Genomic DNA, 13,596 nt, shown 5'->3' on the forward strand with positions numbered 1-13,596 from the left:
AACTATAAAATTGCGTATTTTTCAAAACACCATTTTATGATTTGCATAACTTAGAATTGCAGCTTGAGAAAATTAAAAGGAACAGGGTGGTCACCAGGAAAACCTAATTATCATGAAGTGGTTATTCAAGTATTTCAATCTGTTTATGGAACTGTATCATTTAAAAATAGACAGTGGTTAAGGTTTTTGATCGTTCGGTATGAAAGAATAATGAAGGGGGGGGGTATTTAATAGAATTAGTAACACTTGTAGCCTATCAGGCTGGTCTCCTAAAGAAATGCAATTTAGCAAAATGAGTGTGGTTGGAAACTCAGGCCAGAATAACAACTTTCTTCAGATCCACCCAAGACTTATACAGTGGCCATTTCAATTAGCATAATGGTTCAATGTTCCTTGGGAAGTGAGGTCTTTTGTTTGGGATATTTCCTAATTAAAGAAGCCTGTTTGAAGTGGGATCTAATTTTAACTTTGTAATGCCAAAATATGACTTGAAGAGTCTGTTTTTATTTTAAGATATATTGGCTTTGCATTTCCAAGTTGAGATAGCTGTCATTAAATGTCCACAAAGCTCATATTTAAGACAAAAAAAATGGAATGGCAGGGTATGAAGTAACTGGCACCAAAATTAGTTCTCGCTTTGAGTTAATATTATTGAGTTGATCATTTGTTCTACTATTTTACATCTTATTTATAAATGAAATACAGGTAAGAATAGGATCCCCAAAGTCATCTTAAAATTACAGGAAAGTCAAGTAAGGGGAATCAAGAACTTTCTGCTGGTAAATTTTTCTTACACATCTTAACATAGATCTTGGAACTTCAAGTGCAAGAGTGACCTTTGTTGTTTCTGTTGTTGTTTAAAATTTACTGGTATTAAGACCACTTAGATGATTTCAAAGCACTCTGTAAAGTGTCCTTTAAAAAATGTTATTCATAGTCCAACTATTTGTAAGCTAAAATTGTTGCCGCCTTTTTTACAGATGAGAAAGAGACTGCTATGTAGCGACTTTCTAAGTGAGAGTCAACAGTAAGTACATGAGGCATCTGGGATAAAAATAAACAAGTCCTCTCATTTCCAGTCCACGTTATGAATCACAGTGCTCCAGACAATCATTAAAATGCTATAATTTTGACTAAATGTATACAAATAAGGGAGGTTCGGGAAATTATTATAATAGACATCAGAGAAAATATTTCTTCAAAACTTGTATCATTTATAAAGAAGCAGCATTGTTTTTAGCATGTTTCTATAGATGCAGCTGGTAAATCGTGTCTCAATCATGACTGATTTGTTAGGCAGTCTCTTGGATGATCTCTATGAGCCCTGCTTCCCAGTACTCATGTCCTTCTGCAATCTCTTCACTTGAGTGAAAGCTGGACTTGACTTGCTTCTAGAGAACAGAAGTCTGCAGGGGTGATAAAATGTCACATACACTATCTTGTCCCTTGCTCTATGGAGACACCCTTGTGACAAGAAGGAAACCTTCAGACAACATTATGAAAGCCTCTGAGACTCTCAGTGTAACAACCCCAGAGGAACTGAATTTGAATAACTATGCTAAGCAGTTTGGGAGTGGACTTCCTCAGGAAAGCCATTAGATGAAACCTCAGCTTTGACTGACCATCTAACAACCACCTCCTAAGAGACTTTTAGCCAGAAGTACCCTCCTAAATCATGCCCAGATATCTGACCTGGAGAAACTATGAGATAGTAAATATTTGATGTTTCAAGTTGCTAAATTTGTGGTAGTTTGTAACACAGCAAAAGGCAACTAACCCCATGGATCCCCTTCAGACCCTTCTCCAGCCTCACTTAGGAAAAATGAAAGACTGGAGGATGAAGAAATGAGACATCTTGGTTCACAGTTAGTATAAGACACAATGAAGATGAAACTCGGTTTTCTGGGGAGTTCATAGCAAATCATGGCACAGTGAAGTCAGATGGAAAAGGTCAGATGGTGAACACGTAGCATGAAAAATGGGAACAGAAACACATTTTTCTCCTCCCTTGGGCAGAATGTCCTATATTTTGTCAGTCTGGAAGGAAGGTCCCCATGACCATGTTATGACATCGTTCTGTCCCTAAAAAATATTTCATTTTGTTTATAAACCCAGGTCATTTTAACTAGAAAAAAAAATCAGAAAGATGTTAAATAGAAAAGTGTTTGGTTTTTAATACTGTTTACGTATAACACTGCAGACTTCTGGTGGCTCAGCGGTAAAGAATCTGCCTGCCAATGCAGGAAACACAGGTTCCTTCCCTGGGTGGGGAAGATCCCACCCAGTAGGAAATGGCAACCCACTCCAGTATTCTTGCTGGAATATCCCATGGACAGAGGAGCCTGGTGGGCTAGTACACGTGGTCACAAAGAATTGGACACAACTTAGCAACTAAACAAGAACAATAACATGTAATACTATAGTCTTTTCTTTGTAACAGTGAATCTGAACTTGTGTTGTAATATTTCAATATAATAAGAATAAGTATTCATCAATCACTGCAGTAAATATTTTTATTTATTAAATGAGCCATTAATATGTCCAGTAATTCTGAGCAATAAGAACTCTTACTGTGCAGCTTTTAAAGAAGAGAAAATTGAAGTTCAAGGATATTAAATGATTTGCCAAAGTCAACAGCTGGAATCTTGTGGTCCTGGGATTTGAACTCAAATTTGCTGTTAGAGTGCCCCTCCCTAACCACAACCCTATAGTTCCTCTCTATAGAGTAGAAAGTTGTAATTAGTACCACTTAGATTTCAGACTCGGTTTTTTACAGATGAACTGCATGTCACTATTACAACTGGCATAAGTTATAACCACTATGCTAAACACTCTAGTGAATATAGAGTAACATAAAAATGTCTTTAAAAGTCTTTTAGTCAGCTTTGGGAAGTATGAAATCAGTAAGGGAAATTAAGTCCATATATTAGCATTTACTAAGTCACAATGACTTAATTGACTACCAGAATTTCAAAACTGAAGACAATCAGGAAGAAAATGGTCCAGTGAGAAGAGGTCTCTGGTATATTGTGGAATTTAAGCTATCATTTAATAATGGTTATGAGTCTGTCATTATTCAGAAAAAAAAAATAAATATCATTTTCAATTCCATAACAGTAGCCATAAGAATATAACTTCTATCTCTTTTGAAGTAAATCAGACAAATTTTCTATATGTGACCTAATCAGATATTGACCTGAAATTTGTGGAAGATATTAGAAACTCCAAGATCAACCTTGGGATTGGTATTGTTCTGGAACAAACAGAAAGCAAAATGCATGACAACATTTGAAGATGAATTCATTATTAATTAGATCCTGCCTAGAAACTCTAAAAGAACAATCTATCTGGAGAACAATGCTCTCTGGTAATGACTACTCTGAGGGTTTTCAATAGTGTCCTCTGAGCTTGAAGATTGTAGTCCAATGTAGAAGAAATCCCTTGGAATGAATGAATGACTGTGGGCAGAAAATAAACAAAATTGATCCTGTATATCAGTACACTTCAGTTTGGAGGAAACTGAGCAATCTCTGGGAGATAGTGAAAGACAGGGAGGCCTGGCATGGGGTTCATGGGGTCCATGAGGTTGCAAAGAGTTGGACACAACTAACTGAACAACAACTTATTCATTCATGATCTGAGGAGTAGTTAATGTCAAACACAGCCACCTCTGCCATCACTGATGATAACTAGCATGCCTTTCTTAGGCTGTGTTCTCTGAAACAGACTCAGACACAGACTGTATTTGGAAGGTTTGTTGGGAAGAGGCACTGGTAGCTACTTCTGTTAGGAAATGAGGAAGGTAGGAATTGAGAGAGAGGAAGAAGTTGACCCTCTGTGTGGTACAATGGAGTATTCTGCCAATTGTATGGAGAACTGGATGGCTCTTCAGAATTATCCCAGCTTAAGATAATGGGTCTCTGCACTCTGACAGCAGACAGACAAGGGGCCTAGCCTTGGGCAATACAGTTCTCTGTTTCCGAGGGCCACGCCCAGTGAAGAAGGCGTCATGAAGGCAGCCATGATGTTAGCAATCAACTTAGCTAGCATCTTGTGGAAGGCTGTGAGCTCTTGAAGAGTATGTCTGGGCAAAGCCCTGTTGGGCACTGTCTGAGGAGTGATGCTAAATTCAAATGAAGGAGATTTTTAATAAGGATCAAAATGCAACAAAGCTAAGGTGAGAAAGAACTCTTGTCTCAGTAGTGCAGCTCCTCGGTTCTGCAGCGCCCCTCACAGTTTTGTAAAGCCCAGGGCTACAGAAGCATTATCACCCACTGCACCTGCCATTCCTTTTTCTCTTTTTTAATATTTATTTATCTGGCTGCACTGGTCTTAACTGTGACCACAGGACATTTGTTGCAGTGCACCAACTTAGTGTCCTGCAGCACATGGGATCTTAGTCCCAGACCAGGGATAGAACTTGTGTCCCCTGAACTGGAAGTTGGGTTCTTTACCACAGGACCATCAGGGAAGTCCCTCTGTTGTTTTTAAATCTTGTTCTCACCAGCAGTAGTAATGATAAAAATAAGAGCTTCTCATTCTTTTTCTCCTTCTCTGGCCCACTCTAAGGAAAGTCTTTAAACTGACTCTGATTTCAGGAGACAGGAAGACAGTTTCTCTTTTGTGCAGTGGGAATGCCACCTCAGACAATGCATAAGAGTCCACTTTTAGGAGCTGCAATTCTAATCCTCAATTTATTAAAATATGTCTCAGTTCACCTCAAGTCAGGCAAAACCTGACTCTAGACTACAGACACAGGAGTTGCTCTGAGTTCCTTAAAGATGAAGCAAATGGCAGGTGAGGAGGCTTCTCTGGTGGTCCACTGGTTGAGATTCTATGCTCCCAGTTCAGGGGGCCTGGGTTCAATCCCTGGTCAGAGAACAAGTTCCCACATGCTACAACTAAGGCCCAGCACAGCCAAATAAATAATAAAAATAAAACATAAGTGAATACTTTTTAAAAAGATGAAGAAAACAGAGACAAGAAAATAAAGAGCTATATTCCTATCTGCCTTTGCATTTATCTAGGATACCATTTGTGGTGTGTTTTCACATTTCTCTTATGCCAGGATGATGGAGTGGATAAGCACACACATCTTTGGTTAAGTGGCAAGAAGAAGTCCATGAGTTCTGATGAAATAGATATACAAAATAATAGAAATAAGACTAGATTAGAATTTTTTCTTTATAGAAAAACTCCAAATAGATTATTTCTTAGACTGATTTTTCTAGTAACTGTAGTAACAGCAAGAGTAAACTGCATTTATCTGAATGTATATTATGTAATTTGAGCTTCAAAACAATCCGATGAAACACTCTGAATTTCATTTTATTAAACAGAGTTTTAGGAAAATACATTATTTTTATTAGGTCATACAACTAGATAATGTAGACCATGGGTTTAATTCCAAGTCTTGTCTTTCATAGAAACCATGCTATCTTACAAATTTCTTCCTTTGTTTATATTAAGAGTCACAAACACTTTATGAAAGTTGTGAAAGAAATTTAAAAAGTAAATATTAGGGAGTACAATAAGTACTAGATACAAATAAAATATACTTAATTTTTGAACAGTATTGCATTTATAAAAAATCACGGAATGTAGAAAAGGTCCACAGTGTAAATTTTACTCTCACTGTATCTTCCTTTTCTGTTCTTGTATCCTCCAAAATAATCTTTTTTATTAGACTTTTAGTATGTCCTTCCAATGCAAATATAAATATTCTCCACCATTTGACACCAAATCTCACTTTTCTATGATTTCTCATTTTTACATAATACTTTACAGAGAATTTTTCATATCAGGACATAAGAAATTTTTCCATTCTTTATTTTTTTATTGTAGCATAGTAATCTATTGAATAAGTAAATTATAATCTAGTCAATGACCCTCACTGATGGACTTTGGGGTTTCTTTTCTCAAGCTTTTTCAATTACAAATCGTGCTTATGTGTATATCGTGCCACCTTGCATACAAGAAAATTGGATCATAAATCAACAAACTGATGCATTAAATGTGTAAATCAATATATATTGAATGGATATAAAAGTGAGTATGATCTACAAAGGAAATCTTTCAGTTTACATTTGTTCTAGACTTTTGACTTTCACTAGTAGAGAGAAATAATCTCCAGTGAGAGGTTTAATTTAATTTATCCAAAGAATGTTTTAAGACCTGATGTGAAATGGCTCAGGTGGTAATGCAGTGTCAATTTTACCTTGTTCAACTGCCTCTGCATTTAGTCTTAAGGGTGGAGATCCCGATTCAGGGCAGAATCTGTATGGTTCTGTGCCCTGGGCCAAATACCAACAGTAAATACAACTTTAGCATTGTTTGGGTCTTTTTTTTTTTTTTCTTAACAGGAAAGCAACTTCTGCTTGGAAATAGACCCAGTTGTTATTCATATGTATCCTTTTCGACTGTCAACATATTCGTTGGCACTCGTGAATTATTCTAGTTGCATAGATCTATTATGAAGTGTGGTTGGAACCCAAGAAGCTACCTTCTAATCCACTTACAGTTGGACATTCTCCTTGAAATTCTCAGAATTCTTCTTCTCATAATTCAACCAAAACTGGGGTTTCCTCTGTGGTCAGTTCTCCAGTGCCATCCTGCCCTAGGTAACTAGACCAGGGCAGACTCAGAACTTGGTCATTCCTCTGTCAGAGACATTCAGAGAGAAAATCAAGTTCAATATGCCATTTTTCAAGAAGAAATGTTGCTTAGTTTCCCTGAAATTAACATTGAAATACATATACTTAGAAAGCTATTGCTCAATCTATCCAATTAATAAGGAATTTTAGTAGTCCAAGTGAAAATAGATAATTAGAAAGTAATACTTCCAAATACTGAATAGATATTTGCTTCATCCCGGCTGTATTTTTCAAAGGAAAATATGACAGTTTAATATTTATGTTTACACGATTCATAAATGACAGAGTAGAGTCAAGCATAAAACCAAGGTTTTCCCCTCCGGGACTGGTGCTGTGAGTGAATTGCCAACTTTCAAAGTGATGGAAGAGTGTTGATCGACCTAGGGATAAGATCCAATCAAAAGGAATTCTGTCTTATCTGGATTCAATTTTAGAAAACTTTTGGCGATTTCCCCAAAGTAAGTCAGCCAGCCAAATAAACAGATCCACTGAAAAGAACTTATATAATATTTCTTGAAGTGGAGCAAATGACCTGCACGTTATCTACGTGGACATAGCTGAGTAGAAGTGTGTCTTCCATAGTTGTGTGCGTGTTAATGTATAAATCTCTACAGCACTTGGAACTAACCCTGAAAGCCCCTAATTATGCAAAGTCCATAATCTGTTGATGATACCTGGCTGAAGAAAACTGAAATTAAATAAGAAACAAAAGCAACAAACATTGCACAGGACTGAAACGCATTTTAGTAAATTCCCATTGGAAGGCAGCAGCCACCCAGCCAAAAGGAGTAGGAGCAGGAACTCAACAAAGAGCCTGAGAGTGTCAGCGAGACGGGCCATTTTTAACGTTAAGAAGTGCAATTTATGTGCTATGAAAGGACAAAAATCCTGACTGAAATTCATTCTAGATCTGATGACAGTTAAGATATTCCTAGAGCTGATCGTCAGCGACTTTCTTCTACTGCTGTTAGTTAAATTTAAAAAATAAGGTGATATAAGTTAGTCATGTTGTCCTTTGTGAGCAGGATTTTTTTTTTTTTTTTAAGGAAAAGAGTTACAATTGCAGATTTTAAACATGATGGCAATTTACCAGAAGTCAGAGATTAACTAGGAGGGTTAAACTGAACCAAGAAAACTGAGAACAGCCTTTCACCAGTGAGGAAGGCCAAGGATTAGGGACTGGAAGTGGTTGGCTAAAGCTTCAGGATAATATCATTTAAATCCTCAACAGAAAGCAAATTAAACTGAGAGAAATCTTGATTGCCAGATTTATATGGACTAAAGGATACAAAGTAAATTCAAAACTACCAAGAATTCCTATGTGTTGAGAATCAAAAAATGTCATCAGAGTAAATATTGAAATCTCTTCGAATAAGCAATTTCAGAGACTTTAGGGTGACAGATCCAAAACTAATTGAAAGAATTCCAGAAAAGTGGATCAGGCCATCTTAAGAGCCAGGGAGACAAGCAAAGCTGCAAAGGACAGAACATTTAAAGGGACAACATCACATTTAGCTTAATAGTATGTTTTTTCCTTTTAATTTATAGTAAGTTTTATATTCAGATGAAAGATTCTCAGGCTACTCTATCCTTTTGAACCTGGAAGAAACAGCTTAATCTACTCTTCCATATTTTCCAACTACACTTTTTAAGAGAAAACACAGTAGCTTTGCTTATTTTTCATTTGTTCTTATTCTTCCTATAGAGGATTTCTGACATTGCATATCCCTACCATCCAACCATTTTTTTCATAGTTCAGTCCGAGCTACCTATAAAATATCTTAAGTATTGCAAATAGTGATCATTATTTTGAAGGCATAAAATTGCTAGTGACAGAAAACTGGATTTTTTTTAAAACAATGTCTAGTATATAGGATCTAATCATCTCCATCTGACATTTGTAGGTAGGATATATTTGGTGACCAAAATACTTGACAGATTTTCTTTTAAGTGTAAAATAAAAGCCTGGTGTTCAAAAGAGCCATGAGGACTAATGGAAATCTGACTGATTTTTTTTAGACTGGAACAAAAGAGATCTGCGAGGCTGTCACCTTTACCAGCACTTCAAGGAACACAGAAAAAGCCAGAACACTCTTAGGACAAGCTTCAGGACAAACTAAACATATCACCTCAGGTTATCTGAATTTCAGTCAGCTCAAAAAGTCAGTCCTTTAAGTTAGAACAGACGACAGTATTGCCAACCCAAGCAGGACCCAGATTGCGATAGCGATCAGGGCAGTATATACCTGCTTTTAATTAATTAGCCCACTTGATTCGTTGGAAAAGAAGCCATTTCCTGCAAAATGCACAGAAGGGAAGGCTATGGTGTGTTCCAGAGGATGGCAAAACAACCTCCTAAATTCTTCTAACCTGAGACCTTCTCTGAAACTATGCAAGTTACCCAGGGCGAGCTAATGTCGAACTGAGTGCACAAGTAAGCCTGTGTGAGGATCTACACTAAGAAGAAATGTACTTTTTTGTGGCACTTAAATTTCAAGCGGAAGCTGCTCACCAGTAAATCACTACATGATTTACTGTATGTAGTCTGCAAAAATCGCCGGAATGGAGTAAAATGTCAAAACATGGGTACATGTTCTGCAGTCTCACACACACACACTCATAATAATGCTCAGACATGTACATGTGAGATGGGCAAAATAAAAAAAAGATTATTTTAAAAACTACCACTTGCTTTCACCCTGTGGAAGAGAGCCAGAGGGACAAGGAAGAAAGTCTATTTGCAATGAGCACCCTGCCACTCGATGCCACTCATAACTCTAAAATAGTAGCAGTGGGAAACATGGACAACTCTGCCCATGAAATACCTTTCATATGCAGTTTAAACCAGATCACAAAGTGAGTCAAAGCCCAACAGGGGTTAAATAGCAATCCCCAGTAACTTGCCAAAGGATCACCAGAACCAGAGAATCCAGGAGAGGGGACAGAAAGAAGGGCAGAGGCTGGGCGGTGTGTGTGCAAGTCCTAACAGCCTCTGTTCTAAAGCCATGCTCTCCCAAACTCATTAGACACTCTTGTCATAATGACAAGGGCGAATCAGGTCAAATTAAAACCCAAATCAACTACAGCTTTTGTTGTTTCAGACAGAATTAACCACTGATAACGCTCCTCTTTTTACTTCCATTGTGTCCTTTAGGGCTTTATCATTCCCTTATCAGCTCTCCTTGCCCCTGGGGTATTTCTGTTGCTTGCGGTGACATCTACTGGTAGAAAAAGAGAGCTTCCGAGCAGGCTTCTCTGGCAAGACTCAAAGCGAACAAATTTGTTGTGGACTTAAAGAAAGACTCCCCCCGTCCCCCACCCCATCCTACCTCGAACCTCGCCCCGCTCCCCTCACTTTTTTTTTTTTTTTTTTGCTTTTCAGCTAATATAATACAAAGGCCCACATTAGAGAGACTCATAAGATTTCTTTATATAGATCCAAGAATTGGTTAATTTTGTACCATCTCTCCTTGTCATTATAATCTTTGCCACAAGAATGGCTACATTCTGAGAAATGTTCTGTCCTCACGCAGTCATTGTCATATGAATGAGCTATCATTCAATCCTAATGCCTGAGATGTTTTATTCTTACTTCCATGACATTTGTATTATAGTGACAAAGGCTACAGCTAGAAAAGGAAATGATACAAATTCCATTCAGGCTTTATCATTTTAAATTCTCATTTTGTGCTTCTTTCAAGCCTAGCTACTAAAAACTAGTTTTTCTCTTCAAGTAAAAGAATGCAGGAAGGAAGGAAAAGAAAAGGAAAAATAATGAGTTTATGAAACTAAACCTCTGGTGGGCACCTCTTTTAATGGTTTACTTTCACGTTTAGCACACCAGGATAAATTGCTACTGGAGACATCAAAGCCAGGAAAGTGAGTTAGTGTCATTTGCTCTCACAAATCTGTGGAGGGAACAATGCTTAGTTAAAGCTACAGTGTGGTGTAGGACTTAAGCGGCAGCCCCGTGCAGAATGTATTCCTGAATATAGCACACCTCGTGTCAAACGCAACCTGAGAACCACGACCGACTCCCATCTTACCATCTTCGACCCATCCCATTTCTATTTCCTCAGTACTCTTCCACATACTAGGCAACATTTCCAATCACTGAAAATTCCAGTTGTTCAAAGATATTGCCTTTTCCCCCTTCTCTTCTCAAAAGCATTTTTGTAGTTCTAGTAGGTTGAGGATGGGGAGAGGATAAAATAACAAAGCTTTAAAATATAGTCTTTTTTGAGATAAAACATCCTTTAAAAAATGCATTTTATATTAAAAAAAAAAGCTAAGTGATAAAATATTTGGTGCTTCTGTATCACACCCATTTTCCAATATAAGTTTATTTTAGGTAGGTACTTTTCTTAAAAATGAAATATTTCATTAAAAAGTCATAAATGCTTTATGTTTAGGAATATCTTCACATAGGCACTTCTATTATCATCATGTGGCTATGGTTTGCATTACAATTTTTCAGTTTCTGTAAATTTTATAATTTTTCCTTTGAATACAGAGAAGCACTCGTTGAATTAATGTCTAATACAAATGAAATCTTTCTTAAAAACAGTAAACCCAATCAGAAGACTGTTATTTAAGAAAATAAATATCTAAAGTAAGAAGTGAGAATTAATTTACAAAGGAAAAATAGAGGCACAAAGGATTCACTAATCTTCAAATCTCATACTTAGTATTTCTCTTATTAACAACTAGTCCATGTGCAGAAGAAGCCCTATTTCCTAAAGTCATATTTAAGAATTAAAATTTCTGTTGAACAACATTTTAGAAAAGGAGGTGCCACATTTTTTAGTTATAAGAAATAATATTTACAGCTGAAAGATTTCCTAGCTTGAAGAAAAACATGACCAGTGAAAGAATATTTAATTGTTAAAGTTAATGTGTTTCTTAAAATAATCTTAGAAACCGAACCATGATATTGCAATGTGAAACTAGGTTGAATGCAATAATGTTAACTATGATGCTGACAAACCAAGACAGAATGTCTAAATCACAATTTTAAAAAAACAAAATGAAATAGATATACCTTATTGCATCTTTAGTGTTAGCACACAGTGAGGGATTTGATCCTGCAATGAATTGCTGCCCATACATCTCTGTGACATTGTGTATCTCCATCTTAATTCAGTTTGAGCTTAACTTGCAGTTTCGTTTGGCTCTGGAAAACATAACAGTTAGTAGCAATTTTGTGGGTTTTTGCAGTACACACATGAAGGAGTAAATTATCATAGCATCCCAAATAAAACATTCCTATTTTCAATGTTGTATTTTGATGACTTTTTATTGCTTTTTCTTCCAAGACTATGGTTATAAAATAATCGCTCTTCAATAAGCAATTACCATACTCATTAACTGTCAAAAGTTATTTAGCTAAGCAAAAGTTTTAAGTGTTTAAAAAATAATATTATGAGATTTTGGAATATTTAGAGAGATGAGAAACTGTAAGTAATAGTTCTATTCTATATTTTTACAACAAAGAGACTTCTTTCATTTTGTTTTTGTATCATCTATGAAGAGAGCTGTGGTGTTGTCTTTTTTCTGGGTGAATGGACAAGTACTTTGTGTAGAACTGCAGATTTCACTTCCAAAACTAAAAGTTCCCAATTCTTTTATTTTTTTATTTTCAGGAGTTATAAAGCTTTAATATCAACATACAATCTCTGAAAGTATTATTCATTCATCTTGCCTATTTTCTTTGGTAGAACAAGCAGTATCTTTAATTTTTAAAACTCTGCGTTGTTCAGGATGCATGCTTTCCTTTAGGCATTACCTGATGTCCTTTGTCCATAGTTTTCTTGTGTGTCTGTGTGTATGGGCGTATGTGTGTGTTTTCTAATGTCAAAACATACTGCTCTCTGTTTCATGAAATTCACCGACAGGTGAATAGATAGAGATATTGACACAGCTAGATATAAACTTTCATAAACATCTGTATGTTTTCAATTCTCACTAAAAATGTGCTAATAGTTGATATCAATTTTTCACAATTAAAAACAAAAAAAGTTCTACAGAAAATGAAACTAATGTGTATTTTTTATTTGCCCCTTTTAACTTACACATGTTTCCATTTTTTGAGACAGGAAGATGATCCTTTCTATTTTTGTATGCCAGCATTTACGTATTCATTTATCTACTTATCTATTTTGATAACTTACTTTAACATAAAAGATCAGGGATCATTATGGCAATATTCAAGGATGGGCTCTGTGATGCAGACTAGCATAAGAAAATGGAAAATCTGCCTCCCTCAAGCAGTGACAACCATCTAAAAGACCAGAAGGCAGTATTTCTGTCACAAGACTACAAAAGCAATGCCCACACTTCCCACACCATTGCATGGCATATCAGCCATATAGTGTTTCAATCTTGTTTGCCACAAATATATGATAGTTCATCAGTGAAGCTGTATTAAACATACTGCTGTGTATTTGGAACATCGTGCAATACCAAATATATGACTTGTTAATGAAGGCAGGATTAATGGAGTACTGTAATTTACAGGAGCACAAAGATAGACAATCGTGTTGCTCCTTTTTCTTTTTTTTTTTTGCTCCTTTTTCATAAGTAACACTTACCTAGGTAATATCTCTCTGACAGGCACAAAGTAGCATTACATAAGGGAATCAGCATCATCTTTTCCCCTCACCAGGTCTGAGAAATTCAAAGCACCCACCAACAAGGGGAGAGTGGCTTCTGGTATGAATGCACAAAACATGTGGTTCCGGTTAAGATTTCCCTGAAACACACAGACAAAACCAAAAAAAAAAGAAAGAAAGGAAAAGAAAAAACTGTAAATCAGTTCCATCAAACAACAGTCTGAATTCATTGTCTGAACTTTGTCACTAATATCATTTCTGTCTTCTAAGAGCTAAGTGTCTCAAGGCATTTAGGCAAAGAGGCACAGAATATACAGCATATATTATAATTT

At 36.3% G+C, this 13,596-nt stretch overlaps 1 long non-coding RNA gene across 1 annotated transcript in view; it reads right to left on the bottom strand.

The window, feature by feature from the left end:
* Positions 1–203: 203 nt before the first annotated feature.
* Positions 204–13,596, bottom strand: part of LOC122679407 — a 28,441-nt gene continuing 15,048 nt past the window's right edge. Inside the window, exons 2-4 of the long non-coding RNA XR_006336388.1 lie at positions 13,244–13,404; positions 11,695–11,826; positions 204–6,659 (exon numbers count right to left, since the gene is read on the bottom strand). This is a non-coding gene — a long non-coding RNA (uncharacterized LOC122679407). The remainder of the gene's footprint in view (positions 6,660–11,694; positions 11,827–13,243; positions 13,405–13,596) is intronic.

Source organism: Cervus elaphus, chromosome 21, assembly GCF_910594005.1.
Source record: "Cervus elaphus chromosome 21, mCerEla1.1, whole genome shotgun sequence".
Classification (NCBI taxonomy): Eukaryota; Metazoa; Chordata; class Mammalia; order Artiodactyla; family Cervidae; genus Cervus; species Cervus elaphus.